Raw genomic sequence first — 14,027 nt, 5'->3', positions numbered from 1 at the left:
TGACCTGTCGGGCTTGTCAACCTTGCCAAGAGCATTGCCGACCGAGGCCAACAAAAACTTCTTGACATGACCGCTCGCGGTATCCCATCGATCACAAGCATCCTTTTCCTTGTTTGATATGTAATAAGCAGAGGGACGATCCTTAGTGAGGACCAACCTTAAATCACTAGCCAACTGATCAATGTCAAGTCTCCTTTTCCAATCCAAATAAGAAACAGAATCGCGTTCCTTCGATTTAAGGATCGCACTATAAACTTCCCAAGTAGTAAACATCTTTCGTTCAAGCTGAGAACAAATACCAATAATATAAACATGTAAAATTTCAAAGAATTGCAAATAACCACAAAATAATTCATCAATTTTACATCCACAAAAATCAAGCACAAACGTTCTTCTACTAGGAAGCCGTGTCATATTCATGCAAGAAATCCATTATTTTTACTGGCCACAATGTCCACAATGACAGATAGTCCAGAGACCATAAGAATGGCATGGCTGACTAACAATGCTAAAGCGTATAACCATAAAATTAAGCACTAAGGATTCTTTACTTGTGTGTGAACTCCTCTAAAGAAAGGTCGAACCGGACAAGCACCTCCTCCTATAGCTCCCTCTAAGCATTATTAAAATACAATCCTTATAATTTCGCAGCAATATTGCTCCGGTAAAGACCAGTCGCGATATTACTGAAAAACTAATTTTACGATTTTAATAACCTTTATCTAGAGAAGTCCAAACTTACGAACTGGTAATGTTCCTCCCGTAAAGACAGGCCGGTCACTACTTCGCACTAAGACCAATTTTATGGAGGCCATATACAAACGTGTTGTAATTATCGCTTCATATTTTCTTGTTGGTGGTTTTAATAGTTTAATTATCACTTAAGCAGATAAGGCAGGTATCCACATTCAAAGAATAATTAAACATGTACTAGCTATGCATGCAAGGCAATAAGTACATAGGCGATGCATGAGTTAAACTAGATTTTAACAAATAAAATCATAACTCAAATTAAATATCCATCTTTCATCAATAAAACATGTAAACACATTTACAAAAGGTTCACATAAACATAATGACGAAACTTGATCATTTAATTAAGCATCTAAAATAAATAGATAGAATTAAAATTCTATCTTCACATAAACAAGATTATCTAGACATTAAGTCCAATCTTAAACAATCATACATTATTAGTTAAAATAACGTATCTTGATTATTAGAATTACCTTTTAATACTATTAGGATTTACTTAGATAGAATTAATCCATCCTTATCCTAAAATTAATGTCTAGGTGTATATCATAAAAGATTAGCTAAGTCTCAATTTAAAATGTCCACTTGGATATATAAATCCGCATTTATCCAATTAAGACTAAATCCATTTAAAACACACCAATTAAATTCGAGAATTAAAATTTCTCATAGCTTTCATAAAATCACATGACAAGAAGAATCTTATTACATCTTTAATTCAAAATGATGTTTTCTAGATGAAATAAAATTCACCTTCATCAAAATTAAAGACAAAATTCAACTTAAATAAATAATTAAAGATTTTAATAGCAAAATTAATGCTCTATGAATTTTCATACCTTTAAATCACATTTGATGTTATCTAGATGAAACAAATTCACCTTCACCAAAATTAAAGATAAAATTCAAATTAAACTAGGAATTGAATTCCAATTAAAATCCAATTAATCATTTAACACTTTAATAATTTAGGATTTAAGTAGCATGTTAATGCCAAATGAATTTTTCACTTCTTTAATTAAACCGATGTTATCTAGATGAAATAAAATTCACCTACATCATATTAAAGACAAAATTCAAACTAGGAATAGGATTCCAATTAAAATCCATCCAATTATTATATATGTAATTTTCGAAAATTTTGAAGGTTTAAAACAATTGAAAAACTCATGTCTTTTCCTTAGGTATATATCTAGGAAATAATTCCACAACACACCAAATAAAATAAAGACTATTTCAATTAAACCTTAAAATAAAACATGAAAGCATATAGTGAGAATATTCTTTAAAATTCCATTCTATTATGGAAAAGCCAAAATTTAGATCAATCAAAATTGAATTCCCTTATGTTAATTATCATGATATTATCTAGATGGAAAGAATCCATCAAAATCAATTAATTAACAAATTAAATCAATTTATTTGACCTAATTATTCCAATTGGCAAATTTTTAAAGAAGACAATTATTCTCTTTTAAATTAGAATCTTGATTTAATTGCAAAATCATTCTAATTACCACAAGATATTTAATTATTCTAGGTTTAGGATTTTAAACCACAATTATAAATAACTTGTGCCTTAAGAAACGAAAACACGAAAACGAAAAACGAGACGACGCGACGATGCAACCCAAAACCCTAATTAGGGTTTGGGCCGCCACGGGCCTCGCAGCAGCCGCTGCTGCCGCGTCTAGCCACTGCCGCCTCCCGCGTCTGCCGGCGCTGCTGCCACTGCAGCGTCGCCGCTGCTGCTCCTGTCCGCCGGTCGCCCCTGCCGCTCCCACTGGAGCAGCCGGCTCTGACCAGCAATGAAGACCGCCGCTGCCGCCATCGCTCCCACTGGAACAGCCGCCGCCGCCGCTGCCCGCCGCCGTCCGTCTCTGCCGCTCCCACTGGAGCAGCCACCGACGCTTGGCAACGAAGACCGCTGCTTGCGCAGCTCCTCGTGGCCTCCGACGCTGCAGACCTCACGGCTGCCGCTGCTGTCCGAAGACAGCGCAGCCGCTGACTGTGGCTGTCGCTGTTGCCGCTGGTCAGCCCCTCCACCGTCGCCCGAAGACGACGTAGCTGCTGGAGCTCGCTGCTGTCACGTGACTGTGCAGCCGCTGCCTGGAGTAGATGACGTCGCAGCTGCCTGTTCTGGAGCTGATCGTCGCCGCAGCTGCTGCCCACCGCCGCTACCTCGCTTAGCCGGATCTGGATCGACGATCCCCGAATAAGCAAGAACCACAGCCCGGTGCTTGAACACATCTAGGGTTTAATCCCTTGAGTTTATTTATTCGTTTTCAATTAATTAACATGATTCATCGCGGTCGCTACGCTTGACCGCGATCTTAAATCTTAATTAATCGTTTCTTAATTTGTAACAATCTTTTATGTTCATATCAAATATGCACATTTAAATATCTAGCTTTTTAGCAATTTAAATCATTCTAGCATATTAAGAACATAAAACTATAGATCTATGAATACTTGCTTAGATCTAGAATATTCTTGTGAAAAACTCAAATAAAATTCGAGATTCAAAAACATATATTCACTTAAACACATACATATATGTAATCAACAAACATATAATCTAGTATATATTACTTAGAACATATAGATCTAATGATGTTCATCATAGATCTAGAATATTTTGCGAAAAACTTGAATAGAACTCAAGATTCATAATATTCTTTCATCGATCTAGAACACCATATCATAGATCCGAAAAGAAAATCAAGAAAAACATAGATCTAACACATATCGTATTATTTTCGAAAATCCCAAGTTCTTACACTACAATTTTCAAAAAATTCAATTAATCAAATACATAATCAGAGCCTAAAAATTGGCTCTGATACCAATTGTTGGGACTACCGCAGCGGAAGACACGGAAAACAAACAGGTCCTTAACGGATCTATTTAGGTGATTATGCATTCGACTCCAATTTAATGCAATAAACATAGATCTATAGATATAATACATCAAAAACACATAATCATGCAATTTGATGTAGATTCGATTGTTACCTCTTCTTGATCCATCATAGGATCGAAGTTGCTAGCTGCACCACCCGGAGATCCTTGGTTTATCGACCGTGAATCTTCCAACCTATTCCCTAGTCCTTGATCATCCATCCGTGTGGGCGGATCTTGAATAATCAATAATAGTCTTGAAGAGATCTAGGGAAACCCAATCACAAACTCAATATTGTCTTGATCTAATCCTATGAATTAGGATAGAACAAGAACAAAACAAAACCCTAATTCTCCCACGTGCCAAGGCACGAAAACCGAGGCAAGGCTACTAGGGTTTAGGGGAGGAGTGTTGTGAATAATGGTGTGCTAGGGTTTCCACATCTCATCACTATTTATAATGGACTTGTTGGGCTAGGATGGGGATCCATGGAATGACTTAAGTGTTGGGCTCACCCATTAGATAAATTACTAATTAAATCAAATGACCCATGATTTAATATATTATCAATGGAATATTATTTTGTTCCACTAAAGAATAATATTGCACTCCCACTTAAATCACCAAATTACAAATAACTTGGGTCCATTTTATTTTATAATATTTCCCGCGTTTAAGATTATCTTGATCCGTCAATTTAATTCTTTTGTCTGCTATGTGACTAGAATTAAATTAATTCTCCAAAGAGTTTTTCTAGTTTGAAACTTTATTTATTATTCGTGGAATAAATTCCAACTGCGCAATTTTCTAAATAATAAATTCCTTTTTCAAACACCTCTTGGGGATCACCCCTTAGGGATTTAATCATACCACACTGGGCACGCGAATTCTATGAAATAATATTCCAATACCTTCATGTTATTCAATTACTACCACCCAAGATATCATGAACTTGAGTTACGTACAAACTCTCACATATTGATAAGTCAAAGTGGCGTTTGATTGAATAAACAATATTGATATTAATATCATAGACTAGAAAATACTAAACTTTCTGAAATATATTCTTTCAGTAGATAGCAATAAAGACTACATTTCGGATTAGATCCTTTCAGTGCTTTACCACACCGGTGTTACTAATCTCTTCTTAGGTAAGAGAGAATTATCACAAACACCGCAACCGTACCAAATAGGTAGCCAAAGCCTATCTAGGTTGTGAGTACATTTTTCTTCTTACTAGATCTGGCCAAGTCCCCTACTGGAAAACTCATGAGGAGATTCATCGAATTTCCCTACTTGACCTTCTTAGTAAAAAGCCTTAGACTTGTTTATTATATTTCAATAATAAACCATTATATTATATTATTTATTCTCATAAATAGGTAAACAAGTGGACGTGGCGTTTCTCGTATACATGCACAAGCTGACTGTACAAAGGCATGTACGCTCGAAGCATCTTTTAGTATACAAACCCCAACACCCACTGCGACACGACACTACAACATTTGGAGTAGTAGTTGAAGTTTCTGGAATTGTTGTTACACTAGGTATTTGTTCTTCGTTAATGGACCTTGTGACTGAAGTTAGCTCATCAAGAGCTACCTCACTGCTGGACTTATGATTCATTACAAAGTTTTCCTCTAAGAATGTGGCATGAGTGCTCACAATGACTTTCTTATCTCGGAGACTATAGAATTCAGAAGCTTTCGATCCTCTAGGGTAACCTATAAACACACATACCTCCATCCTTGATTCCAGCTTAGTTGGATCCTTTTCCAATACATGAGCCGGACACCCCCACCTCTGAGATGTTCCAGATTGGGCTTACGCCCAGTCCACAACTCATGTGGGGTTGTAGGAACTGATTTAGAAGGTTCTAATACATGGCTCGCAGATAGCAAGACATATCCCCAAAACGAAATTGGTAACCGTGCATAACTCATCATCGATCGGACCATGTTTAACAAGGTCTTATTCCTTCTTTCAGCTACGCCATTCTGCTGGGGTGTGCCCGGCGCAGTCAGTTGCGATTGAATTCCCGACACTGATAAGTAGTCCAAAAACTCGACACTTAGGTATTCGCCTCCGCGATCAGATCGAAGGCATTTGATAATCTTGCCATGATGCGTCTCTACATAAGCCTTAAACTCCTTGAACTTGTCAAAAGTTTCAGATTTGTAGCGCATCAAATAGACGTATCCAATTTTCGAGAAGTCATCAATGAAGGTGATGAAGTATCGAAAACCGCCCCTTGCCTCGGTTGACATTGGTCCACACACATCAGTATAAACGAGCTCAAGTACTTCATTGGCCCTATTACCCTTTGACCTAAAAGGTCTCTTAGTCATCTTGCCTTCTAAACAGGATTCACATTTTGAAAACGGCTGCTTCTCAAGACCTTTAATAAGATCTTGATCAACCATAGCATGGATCCTTCTTTCGTTGGCATGACCAAGTCTAAGGTGTCATAAGTACGTTTCGTTCATTGAAATTGAAGGTTCTTTTCTTTTCTTTGAAACTTTCGATGTAGCATTGAGTTCTAATTTACGTTGATTAAACTGTGTAGAAGTGATTGTGTATAGATCATTTTCCATGACACCATGACAGATATAAGAACTATCTTTCTTAATAACGCAATTGTCATTAAAAGAAATTGAATATCCATCAAAAGATAATTTAGAAACTGAAATTAAATTTCTTCTAAAAGAAGGTATGAACAAAACATTATTCAAAATAAAAAATCTATCACTACTAAAACGTAAATAAACGTCTCACACTGCAACGGCCGCCACTTTTGTAGCGTCGCCCAGCTGGACTTCGATCTCACGATCATGTAACCATCTTGTCACCTGCATTAAGTCGGGATCAAAACATATATGATCAGTAGCTCCAGTATCAATAACCCATATATGAGTAGATGTCGAAGCCAAAATGACTCGACTACTAGAGCATGGTGCATACCTGTAGCCTTGCCCTTTTTAGGACAGTCTCCTTCCAATGACCTTTCTCTCCACACTTGAAGCATTTTCCAGTAGGCTTCTTGTTGGCCTTCTTCTTCTTCTTCTTCTTCTTCTTCTTCTTTCCCTTAGCACTCTTAGCTGCAACTGGGTTTGGCGCCTTTTTCTTTCCTGCGCGAGGCCTAGGGCCAGAGGAATTAGGTGCCAAACTCAGCATAGCTACCTCAGTCAGCAGCTCTGCCAAAGTATAATCCCGCTTGTTCATCTCAAAGTTGAGCTTGAACTGCTGGAAGCAAGGGGAAAGACTCTGAAGGATTATAGTAATCTAGGACTCGAGATCAATCGTCCCTCCCAAAACCTCAATCTGGTTGAGGTGGCTCATCATAATGCTGCCTCACAGATGTTCCTTCCTTCATAGTCTTCGTCATGATACTGCGAAAAGCTTGAGACTTAGCCGTTCGATTCTGAGTACCAAAAAGATTTGTAAGATTTTGCATAATCACGGCGGCAGTCGCCATGGCTGAATGCTGATGCTTGAGTACTGAAGACATAGATGCCAACATGTAGCACTTAGCCATCTCATTCGCCTTATGCCACCGCTTATGCGCATTCTGAACTCCCACCGCTGCATTAGCCGCGGGAACTGGAGGCTGTGGAGTAGAGTGAGCACAAACATGTACTCTTCTGCTGTGAGAACGATAACCAAATTTTGTTTCCATTCTATGTAATTTTTGGCCCTCGAGTTTTTTTTCTTTGAGTATTGAAGAAAAATGATTAAAAGACATCTTGACGGATTATATTGCACTGCAAACAGAAAAATTTACTATTTGTCATAAACTTATGTAAGGAAATTGAGTAGATTAATCATAAAACTTTTCAAAATCTTACAACAGCAAAATTAAAATTTGTACCCTCCATAACATACGCATTAAAACTTTGACAATTTTACTGCTCATAACACCGACGAATAGTCCATAGACCACATAATGGCATGGCCGCCTAATGTTGCCCAAGCACGAACATCGGATTTAGCATTACAGAATTTTATTTCTACAACACACTCCCATGACAATGTTCATGTGTTGATAACAAAATCAAGCTATCTCATAAATTCTGATTGAACCCTGAAACTCGTAGTTCCTTAGGATTATTGTCCCCACATAATGGGTGGCGATAATATTAGGAACCACTTTCTAGTTCATTCTATTTATATTACGTGAGAAGTCCGCCCTCATGAACTTACTGTTTCATAGGATTATTGTCCCCACATAATGGGTGGCGATAATATTAGAAACGAGCTTCACAAAATTTGGCAGACCAACCGATGGAGACCATATATAAACTTTAAGTTCATAATTATCGCTTAGATATTTGGGTGATGATTTTTCATTAATTATCCTTAACCTTAAGGCAAATTAAGACTAATTACATCTGTTGGAATTTAATTGACTGAATAATTAAATCTTTTATTATCTTTAAGAATCATAGTTTAGGAATTAATTAATCTTTGATTTAATTCTTATTCATGTCATACTATAAGATGTATCTAAAATAAAGTACATTATTTAAATCTTAATAAGACATGAAAAATTAAATTCAAATTATATCCTTGTTCAAGATTAGGAAGAAAATAATTATATTATTTAATGTAATCTTACATATCTATCCTTATTAGGATTCTAGATATATAATATTTAGGAAACTATTAAATTATTCTTATTTATATCACATAGGATACAAAATATGCCATAGATATGCCATAAATATGCCATAGATATATAATATTATTTTATTTCCATTAAATAATATTATTTTTAATGATATCTTTTAATTTAGGAATTAAATACTTATTAAAATAATTTTTCATCGATATCTCGAGATCAAGGTTCGCATGATCGTCGACGACGAAGATTCACCGGTGATCACCGTCCAACCGATCGCCGGTAGCCCGCGCGAAGAGCGCGCCCGCTTCCTTTCACCCATCTCCGATGCAAAAAGCGTCGATTCCCCCCCTCCGTCGACGTCGCCAGGGACTGCAGTGTCCGACGTGCTGCTCTAGCGACTACCGACCGTTGCCATCGAGCTTGCGTGAACAAATATTCAACGCCGATGGTGATCGCGCCTTCGGTTACGGATCGCAAGGATCAAGGTTCGACTAGGGTTTGATTTAGGGTTAGGGTTTTTCTGGCGTGGATTGGCCGCCGCTGCTCTCGGACGAGCAGCGAACGCTCCGCCAACCCTTCGCCGACGATTCCCGCAGCTCCGGAGTTGCATCTTTATGGTTGTTCAGCCGGCGGCGTGGACGAAACCCTTCTCGTATTCACGTCGCCGTACAACTGCCGCCATGTACTCCCACTACGATCGACACCCTACTTCGTGCGTACGTAGCGCAATCCCTCTCGGCGCTAGCGCCGACGGATCGCACATCTCGTATGCTCGAAAAATTCAAGTTCTTGTTCATTCTCATGCATAATAAATATAACAAAAATACACGAACATGCTTCGCAATCAATCAACATGCATACATGAATTTCACGAAATAAATCCAAATAATCAGAGCCAAAGACTGGCTCTGATACCAATTGTAGGAACTGGCAGCGTAAGCGATCGAAATATTAAATCGAACAAATAAATCACATAATAATCAGATCTATTTAGCAGATTATTTAGACAAATTCTATTCGCGTAATTCTCACATGTATCGTGCTCATAACTTGAATTGATCATGTTTTAAGTATAATTGAAACCTAAAACATGCTTTTCTACGGAGCAGAAATAATACCTTATTAATTCTCCAAAGAATTGACGATGGCTAGCGACTTCTCCACGTGACGCTTTGAATACTAGACCACGGATCTTCTCTCTGGTTCCCGAACTATACTCCAATATCAGTGTGGGCTGATCTCACCGGAATACTAGGACTTAAATAAAAGAGACAGAAATTCGACTCCACGGAGGAGAGGAAAAAATCGCCCAACACCAAGGGGGGGGGGGACTAAAATTTTAGGGAAAAAAATATTGTTGTTTTTTTTTTCCTGTCTCCTTTATTCTCCTATTTATATTAAGTTCCTTTTGGGCCCAGACATGGATCTATGGAAGATTTTGGATATGGGCTCACCCAATTTACTTTTTACTAATTAAACACACAATTTAATATAAGCTTTAATTGAAATATTACGAGCAGCCACTACAGAAGTAATATTGAACTCTCCCCATCCAAATCCGAAATTATAAGTGATCCGGGTTTTCGTTTTAACTTTCATTTCTCGCGCTTAAGATAAAAATGTCCATTAATTAATTAATGTCTGCTATGGACTTAATTAATTAACTTCTTATTAATTCCAAGAGTGGACTTAGCATGAAACGATTATTTATTATTCTTAGAGTAATCAAACTCCAACTAGCTAGGTTCCGAATAATAAAACCTTGTTTCACACTCCTCTTGAGGACATTATCAAACGAGACTCACCTCGCGCACGATTCAATATAATAGCAATCCTAGAACCGCTAGACATTAATCACCACTACCCAATATATCAGGATTATTGGGTTGCGAAAAACCCGCACCATTTGATAAGTCAAAGTAATGCATAATCAATACCGTATGCTCAATGCTAACCTACATTGATTAAGAAACAAATAATTATCAAGACCCCATCTTTCAGTTGCTATAGCACAAAGACACGTCTTGTTGTTAGATCCGTTCAGTGTTGTACCACACCAATGTCATCTTATTTCAGTAAGGCTTACAAATATGTGGACTGACAATTGCAACCTTTTACGATGGATAGTCTAAATCCATTTAGGTCGTGAAATTCTCCTTTTTCTTTGTTTAGGACTGACCGTGTTACCTTAAAGTGGACGTCGCCCACAACCGGTCTACTAAAACAAAGACTTAGACTTTATTAAGTTAACTTATACATTTAAGCATGCAATTAACATCCATTAAATAATTTGTTTTATTCCTTAGAAAATAAAATAAGAGTTTTACAGTATTCAATCACTCGAAACGTGATTTCTAGTATACAAACTCTAGCAGTATTACCTAAGCAAAATTCTAAAAATTAAAGAGTACATAATTTAAAATCATAGTTATAAAAAAACTGTTCTTTCGACGAAGGCGGCATGTTCAAACGAGACATGAGGAGTGCAATTGTTTGTTGATGTGTCGCTCGTTCTGACGACAACATACGGGAAGTGTTGGCCGTTGTAGCGATCAACAACATTCCCAATAGAACAACTGTGGAAGTTTGGGGGATCGCTTGGTTTGACCCGTCTCATATCCTTTCTCTCGTTTGGTTTTATCCGTTTTATCTCTTTTCCTCTTGACATATTTGAATTGATAAAAATGAGCGAGAGATAGTTTGGTTTGATGTAAAAAATTGTGCATGAATAAGCATATTATAGCTAATTTAGATAAATTGCGGATAAAATAAAATTAAAAGAAACAAAATAGTTGAAAAGGGTCATAAAATGGTCATATATTTTGGAAGTGATAATTAAATAAACAAAATATTTTGGGAACGGTCTAGAGTCCATAATCCTAGATAGTTCGAACTATCCAAATTTTGATCTTATTTATCAATAAAACATAAAGAGTAAAGTAAGAGAGTCGATCAAGTAAATAGAATAAAGTGGGAGTAAGAAAATGTTTCAATTATCACTATAAATAGAAATGATTAAATTATGGTGGAACATTCCATAATGGAAAAAGAACAACTCAACTATCGTAAAACTGAGAAAAGTAATTTTACTTAATTTTTTGGTATAGATTAATTAAAAAACAAATTTAAATTTTATAATTAATAAATTTTTTATTTTATGTGCGTTAATTAATATACTCAACGCCTCAATTCTAGTTAAAAATTTTTAAATAGTGATATTTTAGAGAGAGGGAGAGAAAATGATATGGACCAATGCAAAATCGAAACGCGTAATGAGCCGACAGTGAATCATCTATGATGACAATCGTACGATGAAAAGATTGAATCATATCCATTTGTATACCATTTCAATAATTATCTCTCTCTATTTTAATCATCAATATTTTACCACCACTGGTTTTGTTCTCGGCTCCACCAACGACTTCTACTAATCCTACAATTCTAAGCTTGATTACATTCTTTTCTAAGCTGATTCATTTTATTTATCTTGATATTTTGTGCGAATATCTTCCATTAATACCTTTTCATAATAGTATTATTTGCTTTTAAATATTTGTTTTTATTAAAATACTTCAAAAATTACTATTGATACTAAAAATTCTAAGCCGATTAATTCCACTATAATTCAAAATAAATAATTAAAATAATAAATCTGGATTTGATTTTTCATAATTCGTAAAACTAATAGTGCCATAATCAATCTATATGTATAATTTATAAATAAAATAGATAACACTAAAAGTGGTCTAAACGAAATGCTAACAAATGATGCTTACTTATATCATCTGTATACATAATTGATGTCCTTATATATATGTGCGTGTTTGTGAAACAAAATACATTGAATAAACTATTTGAGAGTGCGACCAAGTCTCGACCTATAAGAAGAGATTTTTAGGAAAGAAAATCGGTGCGAGTTGCACAAGCATTAGCACGTTGGTATAACTATAATCAATGGAAGCAGCCAATTGTAGCATACCACATGAAAGATGTGAATTTTGGTTTTTGTATTTAATGTTATTTCTAAATTTTTATCTCTAAATTCACACTTAATATTAATTTCATCTAATATTTCTCCAATTTCTCTTCATATATTTTGTTTGTCTCTAGAATTGTATTTTTTTTATTTAAAGCATATATATATTTTTAATAAGCTTAATGTAAAACGGGTTCAAATTTCGTTGTTCTTTTCTCCTGTGCTAAACAAAGTGTTGTAGATAAACATAGCTACATAAGGTATCGGTAATATCTAAAATATAAGTGTCAAAATCAAAATCGAAAATTCCAAATAATTGTTGCAATTTAACCATGAGATTTGGGTCCCACTTATTAGAAAACCCTCTCCTCTCATCCGTGGAAATCGTCAATAAGTTAAGGTCACCAACAAACTAACCCTACTTTACAAATTTTGTATTTCATTCATTCTTCTTTTATTTATTTCCATCATAATTATCTCTACCAACAAAAGGGGCCACTTTCCCAACATGTTCATTTAAGAATTTTCCAAATCCTTTTAATTCTTCACAAGATCAACGTTTTTTATGGTGAAAATTTTAGAACATCAAATTTGTGTTCATATTTTTTTCTTTTGGCATGAATACTTAAGGCCCTATTTGGATGCTGTAATTCTTGAAGTCGTTGACAGAAGATAGAGAGCACAACTAAGTATGCACAATATAAATATCAGTTGAAAAAAAAATAGTATTATTTTAAGATGTTTGTGTATGATTGGATTTGTGCTCTCTAATCTTCTGTCAGCCAATTTTTGTCATTTTTATCTGATTTATCTGCGACGGAATTAAACTGAGGTAAGTTTTCTTTCTTTTTTCTTTTGATAGTATTATTTTTTTCATATGAAGATATTGGGGGTTTTCGTTAAACCCTATTATCTGCAGCTTCTAAATCTTGGGAAATTGGGAAAAGTTTCCGATTTTAGAAACCCTAGCTAGTTCATTGATCAAAACGAATTTATTAGTTCCCATTACTTTTTATAGTATTATTTTAATGTTTCAAGTGAGTTTATTACTTCCCCTAAATTATATAGGTTGAATCGTTGAACAGCTAGCGTTTTTTCTACAAATTTTCATATACTTTTAATTACTTGTATATTTTCGGGGATTTTTCTTTTCTTTGCAATCATACCTAAAATTGAAGAATAATTATTCAATTAAAATCACTATCACTTTACTTACTCCAGGAGGTGTGGTTGAGTGGAATGGACTTGTTCCTTAATCAAATGATAGGGGATATATTTCTACCTTTAGATATGGAGCAGTTTTAAATTCTTGGGCTAGTTGTTTCACCGTGCCTACAAATTAGCACGAGGAATAGTTACTAAGTCCATCGCTGTCAAATTGTGCGGGTTGGGTCGTTATCGTGTCCCAACCCAACCCGAAATTATCGGGTTCTTATCGTGTCTCAACCCAACAGGTTCGTGTCGGGTTCATGCGTGTTATCGTGTACAAAAAAAGTCAACTCTTTGTTAATGATAGTAAGTTAGCTTGACTAACGACTAAAACATAATATTATTATATAATTTAAATATGATATTACACGATAAAATAAAAATTACCAAATTAAAATAATTATTTTCTTAATCAAAATAATAAAATTAAAATATAGTAATATTAAATCTATATAAAAAAAGTAATTTTTAATAAATCTGAGCATAATATTTTCTTAAAATTCATAAAAAATTAATTAATTTTTTAATTAATAAAATTAATGTATTGTATTTTTTTTAATTAA

The sequence above is a fragment of the Salvia hispanica genome, chromosome 6, assembly GCF_023119035.1.
Source record: "Salvia hispanica cultivar TCC Black 2014 chromosome 6, UniMelb_Shisp_WGS_1.0, whole genome shotgun sequence".
Classification (NCBI taxonomy): Eukaryota; Viridiplantae; Streptophyta; class Magnoliopsida; order Lamiales; family Lamiaceae; genus Salvia; species Salvia hispanica.
The sequence above is the reverse complement of the archived record's forward strand: the minus strand, read 5'-3'. Positions refer to the sequence as shown.